Raw genomic sequence first — 25633 nt, 5'->3', positions numbered from 1 at the left:
ATCAGAAACGGATGATGAAGTCTCATGACAAGAAAGTACATCCAAGAGAATTCCAAGAGGGTGATCTAGTACTAAAAAAGATCTTGCCTATACATAAAGATTTCTGTGGGAAATGGATGCCTAATTGGAAGGGCCATACGTTGTAAAAAAGGCTTTTTCCGGAGGAGCGTTGATCTTGGCAGAAATGGATGGAAAAATTCTGAGAAATCCAATAAACTCAGATTCTGTCAAGAAATATTATGCTTGAAAAAAAAGAAAAAAAAAAGAAAAAAAAAAGAAGAAAAGGAAAAGAAAGAAAAAGAGGGGGTCAAGATGAAAACCCGTAAAGGGCATCTTGTAACCAAATGAAGGATTTGAGTTGAAAACCTGAAAGGGCGACTCAAATGCATGTTGATATTAGGCATCTGGCAATTGAACCCTCTTAAGATTTTGATAGTTTGGGAGGAACTTCACATCTACAAGCATTCTGACAACGTTTGAGATCTTCCAGACAAAAGCTTACATCAGTACTCTAAATTATGTCAATTTGATTAATTTAGAAATACTTATGCTAATAATTTGTTGAGTCATTTGAATTTTTATCATTCCTATTAATACAATTATATCTATTTATTAATAAATTCTAAAGTTTATTTCCTCTAAATTTAATTTATTTGAGATTCAATTTTGAAAATTCAATTTAATGGATTAACATAATTTTGAAATAAGTTAAAGATTTCTGAATATCACTTTATGTTAATACTTTTAAAGGCATGGAATACAAAGTAAGCAAATTATCACCATCATATAGTTATTTGGAAGTGGAACAAGAAGAAATCTATTCTCAATTGGCAGATTATGAATATAACCCCTTTTCAGTGTAGCAGCAGGAAAATGCTTCGAATCTACAAATTCTGGCTCTACATCGAATAAATACTGTGATATTCCAGTCCAAACATTAACTGGAGCAAGTGCCACGTTCTCGTAGTAGAAATAAGGAGACCCAATAGCATCTTCTGGAAGTGTTCTTTGAGTTATCTGATCTGGTTCGGTAGGAACCACAGAACCAATCATTAGAATTAAAAGATGAACTGCATGATCGTCTTCATTAAGAAGCTTTTTTTCAAGCTTCTTCTGCTTATTCCTTTCCCAAAAATCATAGCTCGAGTTTTGCCTTTTCTTGTAATTGGGATTGTTGCATAATGGCTTCCTATCTTTTACCGGAAGAAGTGTGTCAGCAACCTTAGCCATTTGAGCAGCACATATAAAATATGTCAATTCTGCAATTGATGAATCAGGATCACATCTCTATGACTATTGAAGACTTGGCATTTGAGTATCCCATTTTCGTCAAGTATAACAGTTTACTCTCCTCATCAGAATCAGAATTCAGGATTTCCTCGGTATCAGAAGAACTATCAATATCTGTGAAATCATCTTGAAAGATCACTTCATAATTGGATGAGTAATTATCAGAATCAACATGTTGCATAAGTACAAACTTTTCAAGAGCCTATGCCATTGAGTTTTGTTCTCAAGGGGTTTTGACATTATATCTACATCTACATTTTTCAAAGATGATAGATTCTCCGATTTGAAGAAGAAAGATTTATTGAATTTCTACACAACTGAAGAAATACTAAGTTCACCAATTTGAAATCAAATAAAAATGAACTTAATATTCATGCAACATATTTAAGCATTTGCAAAAATAGGTGCATTTCCATTCATTTTATCCATGTTGACATGAATTTCAAAGATTTTAGCAAAGATTCAAATCCATCACAATGGATCAACATTTCCAGAGAAAGTTCATAATGAGAAGAACTCATCTGAAGAAGGAAGAAGAAGTTCATAATGAAAAGAGCTTGTTCAACCTTTTGCTCAAATCCATCACTTGATGGATCAGCTTTTCCAGAGAAAGTTCATAATGAGAATAACTCATCTGAAGAAGGAAGAAGAAGTTCATAATGAGAAGAGCTTGTTCAACCTTTTGCTCAAATCCATCACTTGATGGATCAGCTTTTCCAGAGAAAGTTCATAATGAGAAGAACTCATCTGAAGAAGGAAGAAGAAGTTCATAATGAGAAGAGCTTGTTCAACCTTTTGCTCAAATCCATCACTTGATGGATCAGCTTTTCCAGAGAAAGTTCATAATGAGAAGAACTCATCTGAAGAAGGAAGAAGAAGTTCATAATGAGAAGAGCTTGTTCAACCTTTTGCTCAAATCCATCACTTGATGGATCAGCTTTTCCAGAGAAAGTTCATAATGAGAAGAACTCATCTGAAGAAGGAAGAAGAAGTTCATAATGAGAAGAGCTTGTTCAACCTTTTGCTCAAATCCATCACTTGATGGATCAGCTTTTCCAGAGAAAGTTCATAATGAGAAGAACTTATCTGAAGAAGGAAAAAGAAGTTCATAATGAGAAGAGTTTGTTCAACCTTTTATTTAAATTCATCATTTGATGGATCAACATTGCCAAGTAGAGTTCATAATGAGAAGAACTCGTCATCTGAAGAAGAAGAAGTTCATAATGAGAAGAATTTGTTCAACTTTTTGTTTGAATTCATCACTCGATGGATCAACTTTTCCAGAGAAAGTTCATAATGAGAAGAACTTATCTGAAGAAGAAGAATAAGCTCATAATGAGAAGAGTTTGTTCAACCTTTTATTTAAATTCATCATTTGATGGATCAACATTGCCAAGTAGAGTTCATGATGAGAAGAACTCGTCATCTGAAGAAGAAGAAGTTCATAATGAGAAGAATTTGTTTAACTTTTTGTTTGAATTCATCACTCGATGGATCAACTTTTCCAGAGAAAGGTCATAATGAGAAGAACTTATCTGAAGAAGAAGAAGCTTATAATGAAAAGAGCTTGTTCAACCTTTTGCATAACTCTATCACAAAAGGAGATATATCATCATCAGCATTTCCAGAAGGAGTTCATAATGAGAAGAACTCATCTGAAGAAGAAGAAGTTCATAAGGAGGAGAATTTGTTCAACTTTTTGCTAGATTACATCACAGAAGGAGATAAATTGTCATCCCAGTGGAAAAGCTCATAATGAAAGAACTAATCCAAAAGAAAAACTTGTTCAACATTTCCAAATAAAGTCAAATGAAAAAAAAGTTATTGTCTTTTCGTCTTTGATCATTCTTGTGTTCTATTCTTGTTAACACAAGAATGATCAAAGAGGGGCAGCTGAAGACACTAGTTTTTTTACATTTGGTTTTTTATTATTTATCATTATTATTATTAATATTATTATTTATTATTAATTTTATTACATGCCCAAATTACATAAACCGGAGCCCAATTACAAATGGATCCAGATGACCCAAACTGGCCCAAACCCATTAGGAAACCCTAAACCTAATTTAGGGTTTGTATCATCTAACCCTAGCCGCCTCAGCATCACAGCCGTTGGATCTGAGAGATCCAACGGCCCACACACATCCAGAACAAACCCTAGGGTGATGATACCCTAGGGACCACGCGGCCGCCGTTCGCCAACCCCTGCTACCACGCTGCCACGATGCCAACCGAAGGATCCAGAAGGCCTAGCCATATCCGCACACGTCGCCCTCAACAGTGAGTCACCACTGGATGTCCGGTGACTCACCAAACTCTACTCTTTTACCCGGTCCGAGACAAATGCCGGTGATGGCTATAAAGACATCAACCGAACCTGAAAAAAGAAAGAAGAGGAGACAGAGAGAACACAGAACCCAAAACCATCAAAAGATCAAAGCAAAAATTGAGAGAAGTCTTACCGAAGAAGTTGCGACGCCATCGGAGTTCATAGGCCGCCGTAGAAGCAAAATACCGAAGGTATTTTTTTTTTGTAGATCTATGAAAATAGGAGATGTTTTGTGGGAAAGGGGGGTCAGATTCGACTGTAGATCATCCCGATCTATGTTTTGAGATATTTTAGAATTTTTCGGCCACCGTTATCGGTGGCCGGCGGCGAGGAAGGTGGCGGCAGACGGCTTTCGCCCGGTGACCGGCTTCCCTCCGGTGAGGGAAGCTAGAGAGAAGCGAGAGAAATGATATTTCTCTTCTCTAGAGAGAGAAGAGAAATGAGAGAAATGAGAGCTGGCCCTTCGGGCCAGCCGTTTCGGGACTTAAATACCCCTCCTCGAACGACGCCGTTTTGGGGAAGGGTCTGTCTGTAATTAATTAAAAGTTAAACCCCGTACGTAGTCCAGTAACTTTGTAATTTTTCATTATAGTCACTGAAATCAAATTATGAACTTTTTAATTTGATCTCTTAATGTTATTTCTTTATAATTTAGTCACTGACATAAATATTTTAGACAAATAACCGATTTAGTCCTTTAATTCTAATTAATGTTATTTTAATCCCGAGCATGTTTTAATTTATTTTAATTTGACATTCGAATTTAATATAATTTTATTTTAGTCCATAAATTAATAAATGAGTAAAATAACATGTTTAATCCCTGTAATTTTAAATAATTAATTATGAATTAGGTATTTAATGCTATTAGTTTATAATTTAGTCACTAATTTCAATTTTTATTTATATTTTTTTTATAAGTTTTATATATAGTTTTAATTTTATTGTTAGTTATATGTTAATATGTTTACTTTTAATTATTATTACTATTATTATTATTATTATTATTATTTAACCATAAATATATATATTTATATAATAAATAATATGTATTTTATTTATTAAAATCTTAGTTAATTATTTTTAACTTATTTTAATCCTATTTTAATATTTATTTATTTTCCAATATTAAGAAAGGGCAGTCTTAAAATAACTCGATGTCCATTTTCTGATATTTTTAAATAAATAAATATCTTATTTTATAAATTATATATTAATTGTTTTAATTATTTATTTATTTTTTAATATCAAAGAAAAGAACTGTCTTAAGGCACCTAGAAGTCCTTTTATGATATTTCTAAATAAATAAATATTTTATTTATAAATATATATAAATTAATATATATTTTTCATAATTATAATTTTAAAATAATAGGATTATAAATTAAATATATTTTGAATTTTTAATTTCTAATAATAGAGACAATTTATAATTAAAAAGTATCAATTTTGGGCATTGTAGGGGTGGTAATCCTTCCCTAAACGTAACCGATCACGAATCCCTTTTTATGAATATTTGGTTAAAATGCATATCAGTTTATCTTTTAATCGATGTTTTCTTAAAAACTCTTTTAAAAGATGATTTTTAGGTATTCGACCTATCTAACCCAAAAGGCCGATGGCGACTTCCAAAATATTTTTTTAAAAAATCAAAATCATTAATTTATTCACATCACTTTTCCCGCCAAGTAAAAATTCGTGCCCGGGCGAAAACCGGTTACAACACTGATCGAAACAGGTCTGCTTGGAAAGAAGGAAAATCAAGAAAGAAAATTTTTCAAACTCAAGGGTATCCAACAGCCATGCAAGTCTCCCAGAACAACCTATCTTCCATTCTATCCATTCCTTCTCCACACAAATCGATACCCGAACCAGGTTCTTCCTTGATTCGATCTTCATCGTCACAACCAATTGATTCTTCTTCTTCATCATCGAGAAGTCGAAGGATTACTTCGTAAAAGTCATCGAGTCTCTCGGTACCGATCATGTCGCAGCTACACGATTCCGCATCATCTTCGTCACCACCGATAACCGCTGTAGCCATAGTTATATCCGACGACGATTCGGAATCGAGCTCGGAGTCGCCGCTATGCTCGAAGAGGAAGAAAGGAGAAACATCGACCAATCCATTCTCGTGGTCCATGTATATAGTACTGTTGTATTAGGAGTTATAAGTTATGGAGTATAACAGTGTTTAATCCATTTAGTATTTATAATAAGCTTTGACTATACATAGCTTGAAGCTCCACTTTCATTAAGGTAAAACTCTTTTATTAGTCATTTTATTATGTGTAAATTGTAAATTCAATCTATTTACTTTTCAAATTTTAAAATTCTGTTCTCGACTTAAACAAAAATTGTTATAGATTTATTTATATGCAATTTGTCAAATTTTTATATTTCTCATCTTATTATACATAAATTATATATTTATTATTTATTTTTTTAATTCAATCTTTTTAAGTCGTTGTAATCTAGTTGATTATTCATGTATCATTCGGTTTAAAACTGGAATTTTAAAATTTAAAAAATGTAAAAAGTATAATTGATCAAATTAAAATTATAGATATAAAATTCATAATTTATGAATAATATAAAAACTAATGACGTAATTTAATCTTTTATTAGTGGGAACACTTCCAATCATCTTTTTCTCAAGTCATTATCTTGGCTTAATTAGGAAAAATGACATTTTAAAATAAAAATTAGAAAATTAGAATTCTCATATAATTAGGGGTGAGCGTTCGATCTAGTTGATTCAAGTAAAAAAATTTGAGTTATTTGAGTTGACGAGTTCTGTTTTACAACTAGGAGTTAACTTAAAATTTTTTCGAGTTGAGTCGAGTTTATAAAATTCGAGTCGTGTCAATTTTTCGAGTTTCTTTTTAAATTTAATTGTAAATATTATAATATTATTATATTATTTGATTCTAATTTAAGTGACTTTCTATAACCATATATACAATACAAATATATTTCTTCATATTTTTTCATATGTGATATACATATGTGATATACAAATATATTTCATACAAAATTGAAGAACTCGACTCAAACTTGAAAATAAATCCACTAATTACTAAAACTTCTGAGTTATTGAAGTTGTGTTTTATAACTCAATTTGAACTTGAAATTTTTTCGGCTTGAGTCGAGTTTATGAAATTGTAACTCGAAGTCAATTCAAGTCGAGTTTTTTCGAGTCGAGTTGAGTAGAAAGAATCGGTTTTTCAAGTCGAATCGAGTTTTGCTCACCCCTACATATAATTACTGGAAAATAGAATGAATTTTACCCTATTTGATAAAGTCATCTTAGAATATTGATAATGTTGTATGTAGTTATTATATGATGAAAGAATTGAAGATAAAATCATCTTGTGCTGGAGATATCATAGTTATAGAATTAAATCATATAATAAAATCAATTCGATTTAAAAACATAAATCAAAACATGAGTCCGTTTTGTATTAGAAAATATAAGTTATTTTCATTTTCATTTTCTTAGAAAAAAGTAAACGTTGAAGAAAATGCGATTAATTGTAAAATTAGAAAATAATTTCTAAAAATAAAAACAAAAATAAGTGAAAATATGAAAACACCGTAAATATCACATTATCGTGAATTATCACATCAACATCGTATTATCCACCGTGTACTGTCACAATAATATTGTGAATTGTCACATCAACATTCTAGATTGTCATTTAAGCTTTTGTGAAAATGTCATATAAGAGTCATGAAGATCAACGTTTGATTCAGTTGGTCAAAGGGTAAATTTTTTTTTTCAATTTAAGGGTCACTTTGAACTAAAAAAAATCAAGGGCTAAACTAATATTTCCCCAAAAGTTTAAGAGACTTAAATATTACTAAACACATTTTTATTTTAATAACCCATAAAAAAATAAATGAGTGTGTAAATGAAAATATTAAAGATATGAAATAATAGATTGACTATGGCCATAAACAAGATTAAGTCACTAATTAATTACATTGAAACGTGTCGATTTGGACCACATGAATAGAAAAAATCAAAGTTAGTGGAAACTTTCTCTGCTTAATCTTCCAATTTATCTAGAACCTCGTACTTGAACACCAGTAATAGATTTAAAAATATTTTTGTAGTATTAATACACATATGTTAATAATATAAAATTTTAAATGGGATAGGTAAAAATAAAATTTCAGGGTGGACACAATCCGTAAAATAAATAATTAATCGAAGAAAATTTAAAATTTTAGGGTAAGTATAAAAATTTCAAGATGTATATCACTAATAAAATAAATAATTAATCGAAGAAAAATTAAATTTTAAGGTATCCACGTGCCTACTCCACCAAGCTACCTCCGCCACTGAATAAGAAATTGATACGATGTTGGATGACTCAAGCATGTATGCATGGCTACATGTGAGCAAACAATTAATTCAATTGATTTTTTAAAATAAAAGTGATTTAATCAATAATTAAATTACATTTTTAATCATCATATTCGAATTAAAATGAAAAATAAGTCTTCATTTTTATATATAAAAAAATATTGAAAACATTTTGATATTTCGATATAACAAATTAAGTTAAATGAATTTTAAGATTTTCCAAATGATTTTCTAAGTATATTCGATAGAATTATTCGAATATCAAAACATTACTCCAAATCTTTCAAAGATCATTTTTAATCCTTACTCAAAGTGTAAAATTAAGTTTCAATCTTAAAACAATTTCAAAATAATTTTACAAAGTATTTCGAACCATTTCAAAGCCAAAAATTCCAGATTGCTCAAAGGGAACCGATTCCCCCTGAATGGTTTGGCTCCGAGAATTCCAGTATGCTCGGAGGGAACCGATTCCCCCCAAGGGGGTACCGATTCCCCCTTGTATAACGGTCGAAATATTTGAATTTTACACTTAGGGAACCGATTCCCCATAGGGGGTACCGATTCCCCCCACGCTCCAAACTGTTTTATTAATTGTTTTCACACTAAAACGGCTATATTATTTTCTCTAATTATCCCCAACGTTCAGAAGTGATTCAAGGTGTATTTAAGCAAGCTTAGAAGCCATTGAACAACAACAAGAAACATCAAGCAATTAGAATAAAGAGAGAATCAAAGAGAAAGCATCAAACCTCAAGTTTGAGCATTTCAATCCTATTTTTCATTCAATATTCATTTTGCTTTCAAGAACACTTATTGTGCTCAATTGTATTTATTATTGAGTGTTCTTTCTTTGTTCTAGAATTGTGCAAACATATTTGCCTTGTGAGGTTTTTCTTGTAAGTTTGCAAATTTGTATTTCTCTTTGAGAAAAGAGTGTTCTCAAGAATTGGGGTATATTCTTGAGGGAGTTGTAAGGTTATCTCTTTGTCCTCAAAAGAAAGAACAAATTAGTGAATTTGTTGGAAAATCCTTAGTGGATAGCTAAGGTAGTGGACGTAGACTTTGGTTGATAAAGTCGAACCACTCTAAATCGCTGTGCAATTTCTTTCAATTTTCTGCAAAAGCTTCCACCAAATTTTTAATTGCCAATTCACCCCCCTCTTGGCCAATTCCGTCAATTGATTAACTCAACAATTGGTATCAGAGCCTAACTCATTTGAAGGTTTAATCACCTCTTGAGTCGATTCGGGAAGAGTTATATCGATAATCAAAGTCATCAATGGCCTCCGCTTCAAACTTTGACTCCGGTCTCGACTCGATGCCTGTCAACAAGCCTCCTTTCTTCAATGGAGCTAACTATGCCTATTGTAAGAATAGAATGATGTACTTCATTCAAGCAAGTGACATGGGAGCATGGAATGCTGTAGAAGAAGGATACATCAAACCTCTCACTCATCCAAGGTTGTGGAGTGAAGGAGAGACAAGAATGTTCCAGCTCAACTCCAAAGCCATCCATATCATTTTTTGTGCTCTTGGACCAGATGAATACGGAAGAGTTTCATCGTGCACAACCGCCAAAAAAATATAGGACAAACCTCAAGTCACTCATGAAGGTACCGATGAGGTAAAGAAATCTAAAATTAGTATTCTAACGCATAGCTATGAAAATTTCAGGATGAAACCAAATGAAGATATCAAAGCTATGACGGATAGATTTTCAACGATTGTCAATGGTCTCAAATCATATGGAGAGATCATTTCAAATGAAAAGCTTGTGAAGAAGTTAGTCTACTCCCTCCCAAAATCGTGGCAATCAAAGAAGATGACAATCATCGAGTCTAAGGACTTAACGTCCTTAACTCTTGAAGAGCTAATTGGGTCACTCCTCACTCATGAAATGATGCTCGAAGATGAGGTGGACCTCGACAAGATTGACGAGACACCAAAGGAGAAGGAGAAGAAGAAAAACATTGGAGTTGCTCTCAAATCCACAAAATATGAGAGTAATTCGAATAACGATGACGATGACGAGGAAATGGCATTGTTTGCCAAACGGTTCAGAAAAATGATGAGACCTTATCGAGGAAGAAAATTCAAACGAAATGAAGGCCTAAAAAATGAACCGAAAGAGAAGGACCCAATCATTTGCTACGAATGCAAAAAGCCAGGTCATGTCAAATATGATTGCCCATAATTGAAGAAAAAGGGTCAATCAAAGAATAAGCACAAGACTCATGTGGCTACATGGAGCGATGAAGAAAGTTCCGATGAAGAGGAACAAGAAGTAGCTAACTTGTGCTTGATGGCATTTGGGGAAGATTCTAAGGTAACCTCTAACTCATCCGATTTTGATGATTTATCCTATGATGAGTTATTAGAGGAATATAATGGGTTGGCTTCGGATTATGAGAAATTATTTTTAAAATATAAAAATGAAAACAAACTCAAATCCAAAACCAACAACGATCTTGAAAGTAAAATCAAAGATTTGCAACTCAAACTAGAAGAGTTTGAAAAAAAAATAGATTTGCAAAATTTACTTTCAAAGATCAATGATGATCATCAAAAGAAAATTGATGATCTTAAAACTTCTTTTGATAAAGTTGGAACAAAACATTTTGAAAAAGGTGGAAATTCAAAATCCAACTTTGTTAGAAAAAGTTTTAGAAACTACAATCATAGAGGTCCCCAAAGAACCTCTAATAAAAAAATCGTTAGAAGTATGTGGGTTCCTAAAGAACTCATTACTACTAAAGATAAAAATATCCTACACAAATGGATACCTAAGGGGACTAGGATTTTGGAAACTAATGAATATGCACCCAAAAGAATTTGGGTACCAAAAATCAAAAATTAATCTATGTTTGTAGGGGAAGGAGCATTGCTACAAGGCACGGGAAACAAATTCAAATTCATGGTACCTTGATAGTGGATGCTCAAGACACATGACCGGAGAAAAAAGCCGGTTCATTGAGCTTAACGCCAAAAATGGAGGAGAAGTGACTTTTGGAGACAATTCAAAAGGTCACATTGAAGGTATTGGTACAATAGGTAATACCTCTTCCATACAAATTAAAAATGTTTTATATGTGAATGGATTAAAGCATAATCTATTGAGTATTAGTCAATTATGCGATAAAGGATTCAATGTCTTATTTGAAATTAATGGTTGTAAAGTCATTGACATTGCATCTAATCGGATTATGCTTGTTGGTCATAGAATAGGAAACATATACATGGTGCATTTAAATTATTTTGATATGACTAATTTATGCCTAGTTGCTAAGGATGAACATGATAGTTGGTTATGGCATAGGAGACTAGGACATGCTAGTATGAGTGTTTTGCAACGGTTAATTCAAGGAGACCTAGTAAGAGGGTTGCCTAAGCTTAAATTTGATAATGATAAAATCTGTGATGCTTGTGCTAAAGGAAAACAAAAGCGAGTTTCTTTTAAATCCATTAATGATGTATCAACTAGTAGAGTTTTACAATTGATCCATTTAGATCTTTTTGGGCCAACTAGAACTACTAGCTTGGGTGGAAAACAATATGCATTTGTCTTGGTAGATGACTATTCTAGATATACTTGGGTTCTATTTTTAAATACTAAAGATGAAGCATTAGAACAATTCATCACGTTTTCAAAAGTAATCCAAAATGAAAAAGGTTACTCTATAACTAGTGTTAGGAGTGATCATGGAACTGAATTTGAAAATCTTGGATTTACTGAATTTTGTAACTCTAACGGTATTAGCCATAATTTTTCAGCACCTAGAACCCCTCAACAAAACGGAGTTGTTGAGAGGAAAAATCGAACTTTAGAAGAAATGGCTAGAACCATGCTTTGTGAAAATAATTTGCCAAAATATTTTTGGGCGGAAGCCACAAATACCGCTTGTTATGTTGTAAATCGAGTAATGATTAGGCCAATTTTAAAGGAAACTCCATATGAAATTTTCAAAAATAAAAAGCCTAACATTAGTTATTTTCATCCTTTTGGATGTAAATGTTTTGTTTTAAACAACGGTAAAGAAAACCTTGGCAAATTTGATGCTAAAAGTGATGAAGGAATTGTTCTGGGTTATTCCTTAAATTCTAAAGCCTATCGTGTATTTAATAAAAGAACTTTAGTTGTAGAAGAGTCTATACATGTTGTTTTCGATGATAATCCTCTTCCGAGGAAGGATTCTTGTGTGAATGATGATGTAGGTATTATAAATACAAATGACGTTAGACATGACGTTGGAGAACCATCATCAAAGGAAGAAACAAAAAATGAGGAAACTCATGATCCTCTTGAGAATCCAACCATTGAAGAAAGGGAGGTATCTTATCCAAGAGAGTACAACTATGTCAAGGATGGTGAAATTATAGGTGATCCATCAAAAGGTGTAACAACTCGATATTCTCTTAGAAATATTTGTAATTATGTTGTATTTATCTCATGCATAGAGCCTAAGAATATTAAAGAAGCATTAAATGATGAACATTGGATTATGGCTATGCAAGAAGAGTTAAATCAATTTGAGAGAAGTAAAGTATGGACATTAGTTGAAAGGCCTAGTAATAAATCTACTGAAGGTACTAGATGGGTATTTAGGAATAAGCTTGATGAGAGTGGTAATATAGTGAGAAACAAGGCTAGACTTGTTGCTCAAGGGTATACTCAAGAAGAGGGCATAGACTATGATGAAACATACGCTCCCGTAGCTAGGATGGAAGTAATTAGAATGTTATTAGCATTTGTATGTTTCAATGAATTTAAATTATATCAAATGGATGTTAAAAGTGCATTTTTAAATGGTTTTATAAAAGAAGAAGTGTATGTGGAACAACCTCCAGGTTTTGAAGATTCAAATTTTCCGGATCATGTTTTAAAATTGACAAAAGCTCTTTATGGTTTAAAGCAAGCTCCTAGAGCTTGGTATGAAAGATTGTCAAATTTTTTAATTGAAAAAGATTTTTCAAAAGGGAAGGTTGACACTACATTGTTTTTGAAGCATAAAGGTAAAGATTTATTAGTAGTTCAAATTTATGTTGATGATATAATATTTGGTTCTACTAATGATGTTCTTTGCCAAGAATTTTCTAAGCTAATGCAAAGTGAGTTTGAGATGAGCATGATGGGGGAGCTCTCATTTTTCTTGGGACTCCAAATCAAGCAAAGAAAAGATGGCATCTTCATCAATTAAGCTAAGTACGTCAAAGAAATGCTCAAGAAGTTTGGACTGGAAAATGGGAAACCTCATGACACTCCAATGAGCTCTTCAACAAAGCTTGACTTAGATGAAGGAGGTAAATGTGTAGATGTTAAATTATATAGGTCAATGATTGGATCTCTACTTTATCTAACTGCAAGTAGACCGTATATTATGTTTAGTGTTTGCTTATGTGCTAGATTTCAATCATGTCCTAAGGAATCACATTTACTAGCTGTTAAGAGAATCTTTAGATACCTTAAAAACACTCCTAGTTTAGGACTTTGGTATCCTAGAGACTCTAGCTTTAGCTTGCATGCTTTTTCTGATACGGATTATGGGATGCAAATTAGATAGGAAAAGCACCTCAGGTACTTGCCAATTCCTTGGAAATATGATAATTTCTTGGTTTTCAAAGAAACAAAATTGTGTTGCATTATCTACCACTGAAGCCGAATACATTTCAGCTGGTAGTTACTGTGAACAAGTTTTATAGATGAAACAACAACTTTTTGATTATGGAATTGAAGTAGGTACCATTCCTATCAAGTGTGACAATACTAGTGCTATTTGTCTCACTAAAAATCTCATCCAACACTCTAGAACTAAGCACATTGAAATAAGACATCACTTCATTAGAGACCATGTCACTAAGGAAGATGTAGTTCTAGAATTTGTTGATACTTTGCACCAATTAGCGGATATCTTTACAAAACCTTTAGACAAGGAACAATTTTGGACACTTAGGAGAGAATTAGGTTTGACCAATCTATCTACACTGAGTGTTTAAAATAATTTTAGCACTTTTAATAATAAATGAAAAATGTTTATAATAGTAATTTTTGATTGCATTCATTGCTATTAGTTAGGGGGAGTTTATGATTCTTGACGAAAAATTAATTTTATGTTCAAATATCATTTAAAGATTAATTGAATTGTTTGAACATGATTAATTTTCAATATATGAGTTGCCAATACCACTAGAGGAAATTAATTTAGCATTTTGGATGTTTAAAATCGGATTTTAGCATTTTGGTGCAGAGGGAATCGATCCCCCCATGAGGGAACCGATTCCCCCTTTGAAGGGGAACCGATTCCCCCCACAGGGGAATCGATACCCCCTAGGGTTCTGGTTTTAACACGGGCAGAACCCAATATTTGCTCAAACCTCTCTTATTCCTTCACGCCGTTTCTTCCCTCTACTCTCTAAAAATCTCCATTCTTGCCTCAAATCAACATTTTTAATCGGAATTCACTTCAAATATCATCCTCTAAACCTGTTGGAATCATCAAAAACTTGCAAACTTCATCTAATCTCACTCAAATCCGAAATCATTCAAGGTATTTTTCCAAAACTTCTTTTATCAATTTATGAACATATAACTAGTTTTAATTAGTTCTAGGTTGAATTTTTGATCGGGCATTGATTATTTAGTGATTAGAAACTAGATATTACAACTAATTTCATCAAAAACATAAGATTTTCTAAATTTTCGAAATTAAAAAAAAATTCATTTTCAAATTATTGTGTTTTGATTAAATTATGTTGTTATTATGAAAACTATACATATATTGTTTCTCAAAACCATATTTTTCAAAAGTTTTTCAAAAACTTTGCCCATTAGGATTGATTTAGAGAACCTTGCAATATTGAGGACTCAATTGAGTTTTGGGATTGATTGAATTGCATACATGTGTTTTCTAAATTGCAGGTTATCAATTCTATTCCGATTTCCTAAACCATGTCCAATCCTAAACGTGCTAGGTCTTCATCTAGTCATTCACACCGTCAACCAAATCCACCTCCAAATCCTCCTCCTATTCCAATTTCTAATCCTAATCCCATTGATCCTAATTTGACTATCCAAAATTCGTGTTTCAATCATTCTGGTCCTAGAAATCATCGATTTTGGTATTATCAATATTTCGACTCTTACAAAATCCGGGAAGAACGTATTCCTTCTCGTCAAGCTATGTTAGCTATCAATTTTAAATATCTTCCTCTTTTACAAGAGTGGAAATTTAATAAACTCTTTGACCTTGAACCCATCGTTTACCATCAACTTGTTCGTATTTTCTATTCTAATGCCGTTTGTGTTAAAAAACAAACTGAAACCGAAACCATAGGAATTCATTCCTACCTTCTAGGACAATTCTTCTATATTGACTCGGCTTACATAGCCAATACATTCGGATTAGATAATGATGGTATTTCAAATGAAAAATAGGTTTTAGGATCTCGTTATAAAAGAAGGGATAGTGCAAGTGTCCTAGACCTTCATGAACGTTTTCTTCATCTAATGATTTCTTGGTGGTTTCGACCATCCGGGGGTCGTTATTCTACTCTTAGAGCCTTAGATCTTTGGTGGTTACATTTTTTCGAAAATAATATTAAAATCAACCTACCTCAGATTATTTTTGCTGAAATTGTTGAAACCGTAAATCTTGTTCCTAACAAAAAACTCTGTTCATCTCTTGTTTACGGTTGTATTTTGAGTAATCTATTTTCCAAAGCTGGGCTTAGAGTCGGTCTAGATGTCGTTTTTCCCCTTAAGAAACAAATAAACCTTCTTTTCTTAACGAGAGCGGGATGGATTAAGGATAAGGAAACCGGTGAATGGGTTCGATCTTCTGCAAATACTCCGGGAGCTAGTTCTTCACGAGCTCCACCCGAAGCTGACGAAGATCTCGAGCTTGAGAAATTAATGCGAGACATCGATGAAGTCGAAGATGAGCCTGAGCAGCCCGAGGAGCAGCCCGAAGAGCAAGCACAACAAACGCATCCAATGACTCCATATTTCCAATCCTTTATGGAGACATTCGATTTTCGATACGTTACTATGGATTCGCGCTTTACTTCTATAGAGTCCCATTTATCCACAATGGGAGCTCAAAAATTAGAAATTCTTCGGGAAATGCGTGCAAATAATGAAGCAACCAACGCACGTATTAATGACCTCACTAACGAAATGGCCGCTATGCGAGCTCGTTTTCCTCCTCCTGATCCGGGATATGTGATTCAATGTTTTGCTTTGAACTCCAAACTTATTGTTTTAACATTTTGAATATTTTGGAATGTTTGAATTTGTGGATTGATTGACTTTGAATTTGTTTAGATTTATGAATGGTTAGAAATTATCTATTTGGTGTGATTAAATTTATTCATTATTGCATCATTTACTTCATGATTAGATATATGACCAATTTTGCCATTTCACATTAATTATGAATATTGATTATGAAACTAATGGCTAACGTTTCTCTTGCTTGTGATCTTAGCAGCTTATATTATATATAATCAATTGGCTAAATGATTTCAAAACCTTGTTTAAATTCTTTAAAATGTCTTTTTGATTTAACAAAAAGGGGGAGAAGTGTTGAAGTGTTTTTAAATGATAAATGGTAGAAGTGTTAAAGTAAGGGGGAGTAATTTCAAAACTTGATTTCAAAAATCTTAAAATTACTAAAATGTTTTGTTATATCAAAAAGGGGGAGATTGTTGAAAACATTTTGATATTTCGATATAACAAATTAAGTTAAATGAATTTTAAGATTTTCCAAATGATTTTCTAAGTATATTCGATAGAATTATTCGAATATCAAAACATTACTCCAAATCTTTCAAAGATCATTTTTAATCCTTACTCAAAGTGTAAAATTAAGTTTTAATCTTAAAACAATTTCAAAAATAATTTTACAAAGTATTTCGAACCATTTCAAAGCCAAAAATTCCAGATTGCTCAGAGGGAATCGATTCCCCCTGAATGGTTTGGCTCCGAGAATTCCAGTATGCTCGGAGGGAACCGATTCCCCCCAGGGGGTACCGATTCCCCCTTGTATAACGATCGAAATATTTGAATTTTACACTTAGGGAACCGATTTACCAATTCCCCCCACGCTCCAAACTGTTTTATTAATTGTTTTCACACTAAAACGGCTATATTATTTTCTCTAATTATCCCCAATGTTCAGAAGTGATTCAAGGTGTATTTAAGCAAGCTTAGAAGCCATTGATCAACAACAAGAAACATCAAGCAATTAGAATCAAGAGAGAATCAAAGAGAAAGCATCAAACCTCAAGTTTGAGCATTTCAATCCTATTTTTCATTCAATATTCATTTTGCTTTCAAGAACACTTATTGTACTCAATTGTATTTATTCTTGAGTGTTCTTTCTTTGTTCTAGAATTGTGCAAACATATTTGCCTTGTGAGGTTTTTCTTGTAAGTTTGCAAATTTGTATTTCTCTTTGAGAAAAGAGTGTTCTCAAGAATTGGGGTATATTCTTGAGGGAGTTGTAAGGTTATCTCTTTGGCCTCAAAAGAAAGAACAAATTAGTGAATTTGTTGGAAAATCCTTAGTGTGGATAGCTAAGGTAGTGGACGTAGACTTTGGTTGATAAAGTCGAACCACTCTAAATCGATGTGCTATTTTTTTCAAATTTCTGCAAAAGCTTCCACCAAATTTTTAATTGCCAATTCACCCCCCTCTTGGCCAATTCCGTCAATCGATTAACTCAACAAAAAAGTTAAGTCATTGAATTTTGTTAAACAAAATTTACAATTTTTTTAAAAAAAATTGAAATTTAAAATAATTTTAAGAAAACCTGAAATCTTTTTCAACATTAATAAAATTTTGGAAAATGTCACGAAAATATCTTGATTTGACATATGATATAAATTGATCTAAAAATGTTATATTTAATGAACAATTTTAATCGAAAGATTAATCTATAAAATATTAAAGTATAAACATCTAGTTCGGTATAAAAAATTAGGGTAAAATATATAAATGATCACTCGATTATAGGATGATATTTTGTTGAATCACTTGACTATTAAAAGTTGTAAAATAAACCTTCGACTATAGAGTGATGCTTTATTGAGTCCATCGACTATTAAAAGTTATAAAATGATCATCTGACTATTTATTATGTTCTAAACTCATCATTTTTTGTTAAAAATTGACAACAATCTGAGCTGGACGTTAACTTTGTTGAGTATGTTATGATAATATTCGATCCTAGAATCTCAAACGACTATCATATCTCAGTCGTTATGTAACGTCTAGCTCATACGACAATTAATCTTTTAACAAAAAATGTCGAGTTTGGAACATAATGAACAGTTGGGTGACCATTTTGTAACTTTTAATAGTTGAGGGACTCAACAAAGTAACACTATATAGTATGAAGATCACTTTTGTAAATTTTATTAGTCAAGGGATTTAATAAAGTAATATCCTATAGTCGAAGGATCATTTGTATACTTTACCTTAAAATCTAAAGGTTTAATTAATATTCCCAATTAATTGAAACCAACTCCTAATTTGACGACCTGTTTAAGACCAATAATTAAGGTTTACCAACCTTTTGATTAATCATTAATTAATGACCCTTTACTCAATTTAGAACTCTAAGTTGATCAATCTCTTGCTTTTTGCAAAGAGCAAAGGTGAGATCATTGCAAATTGAACAAGTGGTAAGGAATTCAAATATTAAAATAATTTATTAATTAAGTTACTTCGATGGAATGATCTTAAATTAATAAAAATATATTAAAACGATACAAACTAAAAAATATAAAAATTATAAAATTATAAAATAAAAAATCAGTTCTTTTATCAACAGGTTCATTCAAGTGATAAATAACTCGATATCCCTTAAATAAGTTTCAAATTTAAGATCTTGTGCATACAAAATAATCTCGCTTGAAGCCATTAAAATAAAATGTGCGACATAAATTAGTTCGAATTAATCAAAACAAAATCTAAAAAAAAAGTCAATTCTTTTATGTACACACAAAGACAACAATAAACGTGGCCTTAAATACCAACATATATGCTGTTGGGGTTCGACCGACGAACATGCACAAACACAATGATCAGAGAGTTTAATGATGATCTTTTTTAGTGCGATGAGCAGTAAATTTCTCTTTTCATGACAGCATATTTTTCACACCTTTTTAAATTAATAATAATAAATTTTATTATATTAAACCATCAAAATTTTGAGGATATTTGTCCCTTTCACTTATGATTATGTGATATTGTTTTATTGAATCATATGACTATTAAAAGTTACAAAATGATCACTCAACTATTTATATGTATTAAGCTCGTTATTTTCCGTTATAAAATGATCTCCTAAAATCGTTTGAAGTATATCTTGTAGATTAAATTTTCGTTTACATTATGTCATTGAATCAACGCTTGAAATATTATATCGTCAAATCAGTGCTTAAAAACACCACCACCAATAGACATCATTAAAATATACGTTTATCATATCCTGATTAATAATTTAACATCCAATTTAAACGATTATCGATTTTTTAACAAAAAAATGGATAGTAAATTTACTATTTTATAACTTTTAATAGTCGAGAGACTCCAAAAAGTAATATCATATAATTAGAGGATTACTTTATAACTTTTAATAGTTGAAAGGCTAAAAAAACCAATGTCATATATAGTCAAAAGACCATTTGTATTACTTTACCATATAAAATTTTCCCATCCAAAATAATAATATTTAATAATAAAGCGTATTTTTGTTCCATTTTGATCACCCAATTATTTTTTTCAAAAGCATACCCAATATTACATTTTGATTTCACTTTGATCACACAACTATTTTTATTTTTCTTCAATGATGACATAGCATTACCTTATGGTGATACATGGGCATTACTGTTAAATTTTTAACGATGAGTGATCAAAATAAACAAAAACTAAACATTATGTATGATTCTTTTAAGGAAAAAAAGTAGTTGGATGACCTGAACAGAACAAAAGTGATAGTTGAGTACTAAAACGTGATTATATCATGTAGAATGAAAACGTATCTTGACAGATGCACGTATATGTAACAATTCATGTTGAGAAATGACGAATGGTAGATGAGTATGACCAAATGAAACAAACTGAATTATGTCTGTCTGAAAAGACTCGAACAAAGTCTTGAAGCAAGCCCTGCTTCGCACTATAACATAATTATGTTGCCATTCAGTGTCACCGGCCGGTAACTATTCATGCTGGACTATCAAACTAGGCTTCTAGAAACTAGAGGTAGTAGATTGTCTTCTAAGACCTCCTAGAATATTCCCTATAATTCGAGAAACTTCATGTAACTTGCGAGCCTCGAGGCTCGGAAGAGCAATCATGAGCATAAACCGTTAAACGGATATGAACCGATGGAACAAAGAAATCTACCATAATCTGTCTCATAGTAAATGAATGGCATTGTTAACTCGCTCAAAACAGAATGTAATGTTCTTGAATATAGTAATGCTCTAATGCTCTTTCTTTCCGTTGATGCTCTTCAGTCTTCAATAGAAAACCTATGTTACTCGGACTTATGGGTGTGTTCTGATGAGCTAAAGGTTTCGGTCTCGGTTTGACGAGAATAGCGATAAACGGAAGACAATTGCTTCCAAAGTTCCGTTAATCCCCCAGTGTCACGATCGCAACCAAGGGACCACAACAGTGTCCAACACAGATATGTTCAGATTTTACAAGTTTCATGCATCTTTGGAAGTTCATATTCCTATACCCATGTTCAAATATGTGCGAGGAATGTATATCTTAGGATACTTACTGATCACATGAAAAAAGAAGAAAATGACAAAAATCAAGCTTCATGACTGTATTCATTCCGAAATTTGGCCCATCAATAAATAATCCACAAGACAGGTTGCAAGAAAGTATCTAACCAGAATAACGTCCAACCAGGCATCGAAGCTCGAAAGGGTTGATTAGTTCTTGATGCCAGAAAATGTATTTAGTTACTCACCGAACTTCGTTCCAGAGACAACTATTATTCAAAACAAATCAGATGTGGCTCCATTAGGAACATTTTCTTTCTTGTCATGATTTCTCCAAGGATTAAGAGCTTCTCTCATTGCCTGAGCTTCAGGGGAATTCTCCCAAGCTCGCTTCTCAGACTCTAGAACAGTCACTTTGTCATCCACAACATAAAAAAAGCAACGGTTCAAGCAAGAGTTACATGCAAAAAAGTGGCAACTGACTCGACGAACATACAAAATCGTAAACATAACCATATCATAGTGATACTTGGGCTATTATCTCTCCTCGAAATAGTTAGATATCTTACCCATCTCCCTTTACATTTACCAAGGATTGCAGATAACAGATCAAACCAAATCTCTTTCAACCCAGCACAAGCATCCATTGAAACTAACTTTCACCAATGCTTGTTGTCACTAATGATACGGTCATAGACTAAGAGCAGTAAGACATTACTTTAAATTATTAAGAATGAAATTAACCTACAATTTTTTTTTTTATAAGAATTGAAGGCCTCGTTAAAAACCCCCTTCTTGATTAGAAGAGCTTGTAGGGAAGCTCCTTAATCAGTGGAAGGAGGAAAAGAGTGCCTTAGGGTTTCATTGAACAATTAAAATTATATAAGATACAACCAGAACAACATCCCCTCCAAAAACGTAAAAACAGAAGACACCCATAAACACCCATATACAACACCTCTGACTTCGAGTAAACCAACTAAGATACGGCAGCAGCCTCTTCTTAGTTTACCTCTTACTACTCTACCATCACCCTTACTGACTCATATTGTATGCATAGCCCGAGAAAACATAAAACATTTAAACAATAATCTTACAAGCAATCAACCAATCCCCTGCTTAGGTAACTTGTCAGCCTCCATATTACAACTCCTAGGAATCCATCTAAGAACAGCATTCAAAGCATAAATGAGAGCCCCAATTTCCTCTACCAGATCACTGAAGGAAGTAGGGGCAGAATGTTGGTTATGAATCCAATCCACTGCAATTTTAGAATCACTCTCAATAATAAGTCTTCCCTTAGCCCAATCAGAAGAATAGAAAAAATCAATTCCCTCCTTAATAGCTTTCAGCTCTGCCATAATAGGAAGAAAAGGCCCTACTGCTGACACTTAGAAATAAGAATATCAGATCCACATTGAAGATCCTGCGGATGCAACCGGCTTTGATATCCATTTATGTGTCCGAGATTTTAAAACTAACGACAACGAGAAAATTTTGAAAATGTTGAAAATGAAATCACCCTAGAGATTTAAAAGTTTTACTTGATTAGCAACATTATAACTTGAGTCAATCAAAATAACTCTAAGAAAAACCCATCAATTAACAACAATAATATGGTACTAATATACCACTTTGCTCCATCATCTTTTTTTGAGTGCCGTACCCATCTTGGGATACGAATCTCTAAATATATGGAAAAATTTGAAAAAGAACAACCGAGCATATCCGTGTTGAATAAATGCTCGTATCCAGGGATAGACCTAGCGGAGTCCTAGGGGATAGTTGCACCCCCAGAAAATTTCAAATTCCATATAGTTTAGTTATTTCGTTTGTGTTTTATATTGATGATCTAATTTTGTACCCCTGAAATTTTATAATTTTGCACCCTTAAATTTCTAAGTTCATCCCTCCTGGTATCTGTTACACATCTTGTGCGTAAGTCTCAGTAACATAACTAATATCTTATGAAATTTAAAGATATATATCAAGTTAGCAGGCAACCAAAGAAAGGGGAAATCTGTAAAAAAAAGGGAAACCAAAGACTACATGTTTTAGGTTTTGAAGAATAAACTCATAAAATGCTGATATGAATCAATTTAGATAAACGAAAGGGAGAGCAAATGGAGAGTTCTCACACAGAAGCCAGTCTTGATCATGAATAACTCCATGGAACCTCCAATTAGAGCCGAACCAACTGCAATCTTTATGTACCAATCAAGAAACTTTATTGCAATCTTTAAATAAATTAATCAAAATGTTTGCCTGAATTGACATTGACTACTGATATTTAACAAAATACAAGTCAGGACAAAAAAAAAAAAATAGAGAACATGACATATTTCTTAAATGTCTATAAAGTAGATTTTCATGGAGTCATTTCCTGCTTCACATCCACAGTAAGCATCAAATTTCCACCAGTACAACAAATTGCGGTCTTATATACTTTCTAGGTTATTAGTGCATATACCATATACTAAATAATAATTATTGCTGATAAATAAATGCAGGTTACAAATATAGATTAAATACTCAAGACTTCTAGAAACCATGTGGTTAAGGAAATGAAAGTAAAACAATTTTTTTGTCAAATGTTATTGGCTTCAAAATCAACTATTGATATGTGCGAGGACAAGTCTGCATTGAACCATTACATAAAATGATATTACATAAAAGCCATCTGATTGAACCATTACCTTTATCCACATATTCTTTGGCATTGAAATAAACACAGTCAAGATTGTGCAACCAGGGCAGATGTAGCCTTCCAACTCAACAGGCATACTGGCCAACCATTGAAAAATCTGCAAATTAGTGAACCACGTGTCAATCAATTCCTCAGATCTCTAGATATGAAGATGACTCTATTTATTGAAATACTAAACTGTAAGATAATTCTTTAAAATACTTGGTGCCGAAGTCTTCGTGGAAATTCTGCCGGATTCCAATCATAAAGCTTGAATGAGATCCTGCCTGTAGGGCACTATAATGAAGCACAAAATCAATATATAAATTATAATCATATGCATTTTACTGGAAAGCTTCATCCCATAAATAAAACTGAATACACAGCACAGCTAACTTGAACAATCAAAGAACCCACCATGGATGAGTAATCAATCTTATTGTCACAGTAAGAAGTAGACATGGAAAACTTGGAGTTCAGTTTCTTGCATCCATTTAAGGGTCAACAAGAGCTACAACGCTATCATTATTAACACTCTGCAACATGGGCGTAGAACAATGAGCAGAAACAAGCCCATCTTCAGACCCAAAGGCAGGTTCCTCTTCAGCTATCTGGCCACTCAAGCTTAAATCATTTGTATATCACAAATAACATATTATTTTCAACAAGGAAAACTTAAAGGAGCTACAAGAAAGGATCATTCAAGCCACAACAAGCTTCCTTAAATCAATTTATAGAACCTTTTCCTGCTTCACCATCACAGGCAATATATTCACTTTGCAAAGGCCCTTGAGATTCATTATTGACTGCAGTCTTAGAACCAGCAGGTTTCCTTCTCCGTCTATTGTTGTGCCGCTCCAGTTTCCTTCGACAACTCCTTTTTCCTTCATCAAAATCCTTCAACAGGTGAAACCTGGCAAGTAATTGATAGGTAAAACAAACAGTTTTATACAATAATCCACCCCCCCCCCCACAAAAAAAGAACTTCTAGTTCTATAGTCATCCATTGACCAAAAACAATAATGCAATGTTTGGGAACATGAATTTGAAGATTTGGAAATGGAATTCATTTACTGTAATAAATTGTGAGAAAGATATGCACGCATTATGCATTAATTAGGATTTAATATCATTAATTTTTTTAAAGGTAAACATGAATTTCAGAATCCAAAATATCAATAAGAATTTCAAATTCACTACTATATAGCATCCAACAAATCCATGGTTTTGAAATATAATCATGAATGGTACATATATACGTGTTTTATCATACAACTAATACTATTTTTGAACTCCAAATCTAATCCAATTTTCCAAACACTACCTTATTACACTTTGCAGATTCCGGTGAATTCAGAGAGACAAGAAATTGAATTACAACTTCACGGCTACATTCAATTGTTATGTTTTCGATCTATTTTTCCTAAAACTAAAATGTAACTGTAAATTATGCCTTCAGTTGTACTAAAAAACCCCTCAAATTTAAGCTTAATTCATAAATCATAACCAAATATACTTTAAGTATAGCCTAATAATGAAAAGAAAAGCTTACTTGCCACACTGTTGGCAATATCTCTTGGTTTCACCATCAATCAAAACGGTGCTCGAGTTCGCACATTGGAGACAAACTCTGTGCCTCTTATGGTAACCTTTGAGTTCCGTAATATCAGCTCGGCAACCCGGAACTTGGCACCGAAACGTCCCTGACCCGACACGTCCGGTTCGGGCTCGCTTCTTTCCCGGAACCCCCGCCTCTTCTTCTTCAAGCTTCTCCATTTGCGCGTCAATCTCGGGGCAGGCACACGGGACACGACCAGCTATAAAATTCGAACAAGTCATCATCGGGTCCCGCTTCCTCACACGATCAGGTCCGGGAACTGGCCCCGGACCCGGACTCGGACTCGGATCATGAGCCGGAGCTGGAGCAAAATGTTCTAATGGAGGAGGAGATGTGTTTTAGTCGTCAAAGGCGTTAGAGAAGTGATCGTCTACTGTGAGGCCCAGGAGATCGTCCCAGTCCCAAACGGAGGAAGTCGGGTCGGCTTCGGTCGCCGGAAGATACACGTCCATGTCGGGATCCTTAGACCGGTGAGCGACACGTGGCGTGTTGTTGGGAGGAGACGCAGGTGGTTCCATTACAACAGAAACCCTAAAAATCGAGATGATTAGGTTCGGTTGGTGGTTCGATTAGTTGACGGGGAAGCTACGA

General features: G+C 33.0%; 1 pseudogene; it reads right to left on the bottom strand.

The window, feature by feature from the left end:
- Positions 1 to 22878: 22878 nt before the first annotated feature.
- LOC120143999 lies at positions 22879 to 25633 on the bottom strand (annotated as a pseudogene).

Source organism: Hibiscus syriacus, unplaced genomic scaffold (assembly GCF_006381635.1).
Source record: "Hibiscus syriacus cultivar Baekdansim isolate YM2019G1 unplaced genomic scaffold, ASM638163v2 tig00110865_pilon, whole genome shotgun sequence".
NCBI lineage: Eukaryota > Viridiplantae > Streptophyta > Magnoliopsida > Malvales > Malvaceae > Hibiscus > Hibiscus syriacus.
The sequence above is the reverse complement of the archived record's forward strand: the minus strand, read 5'-3'. Positions and strand labels throughout refer to the sequence as shown.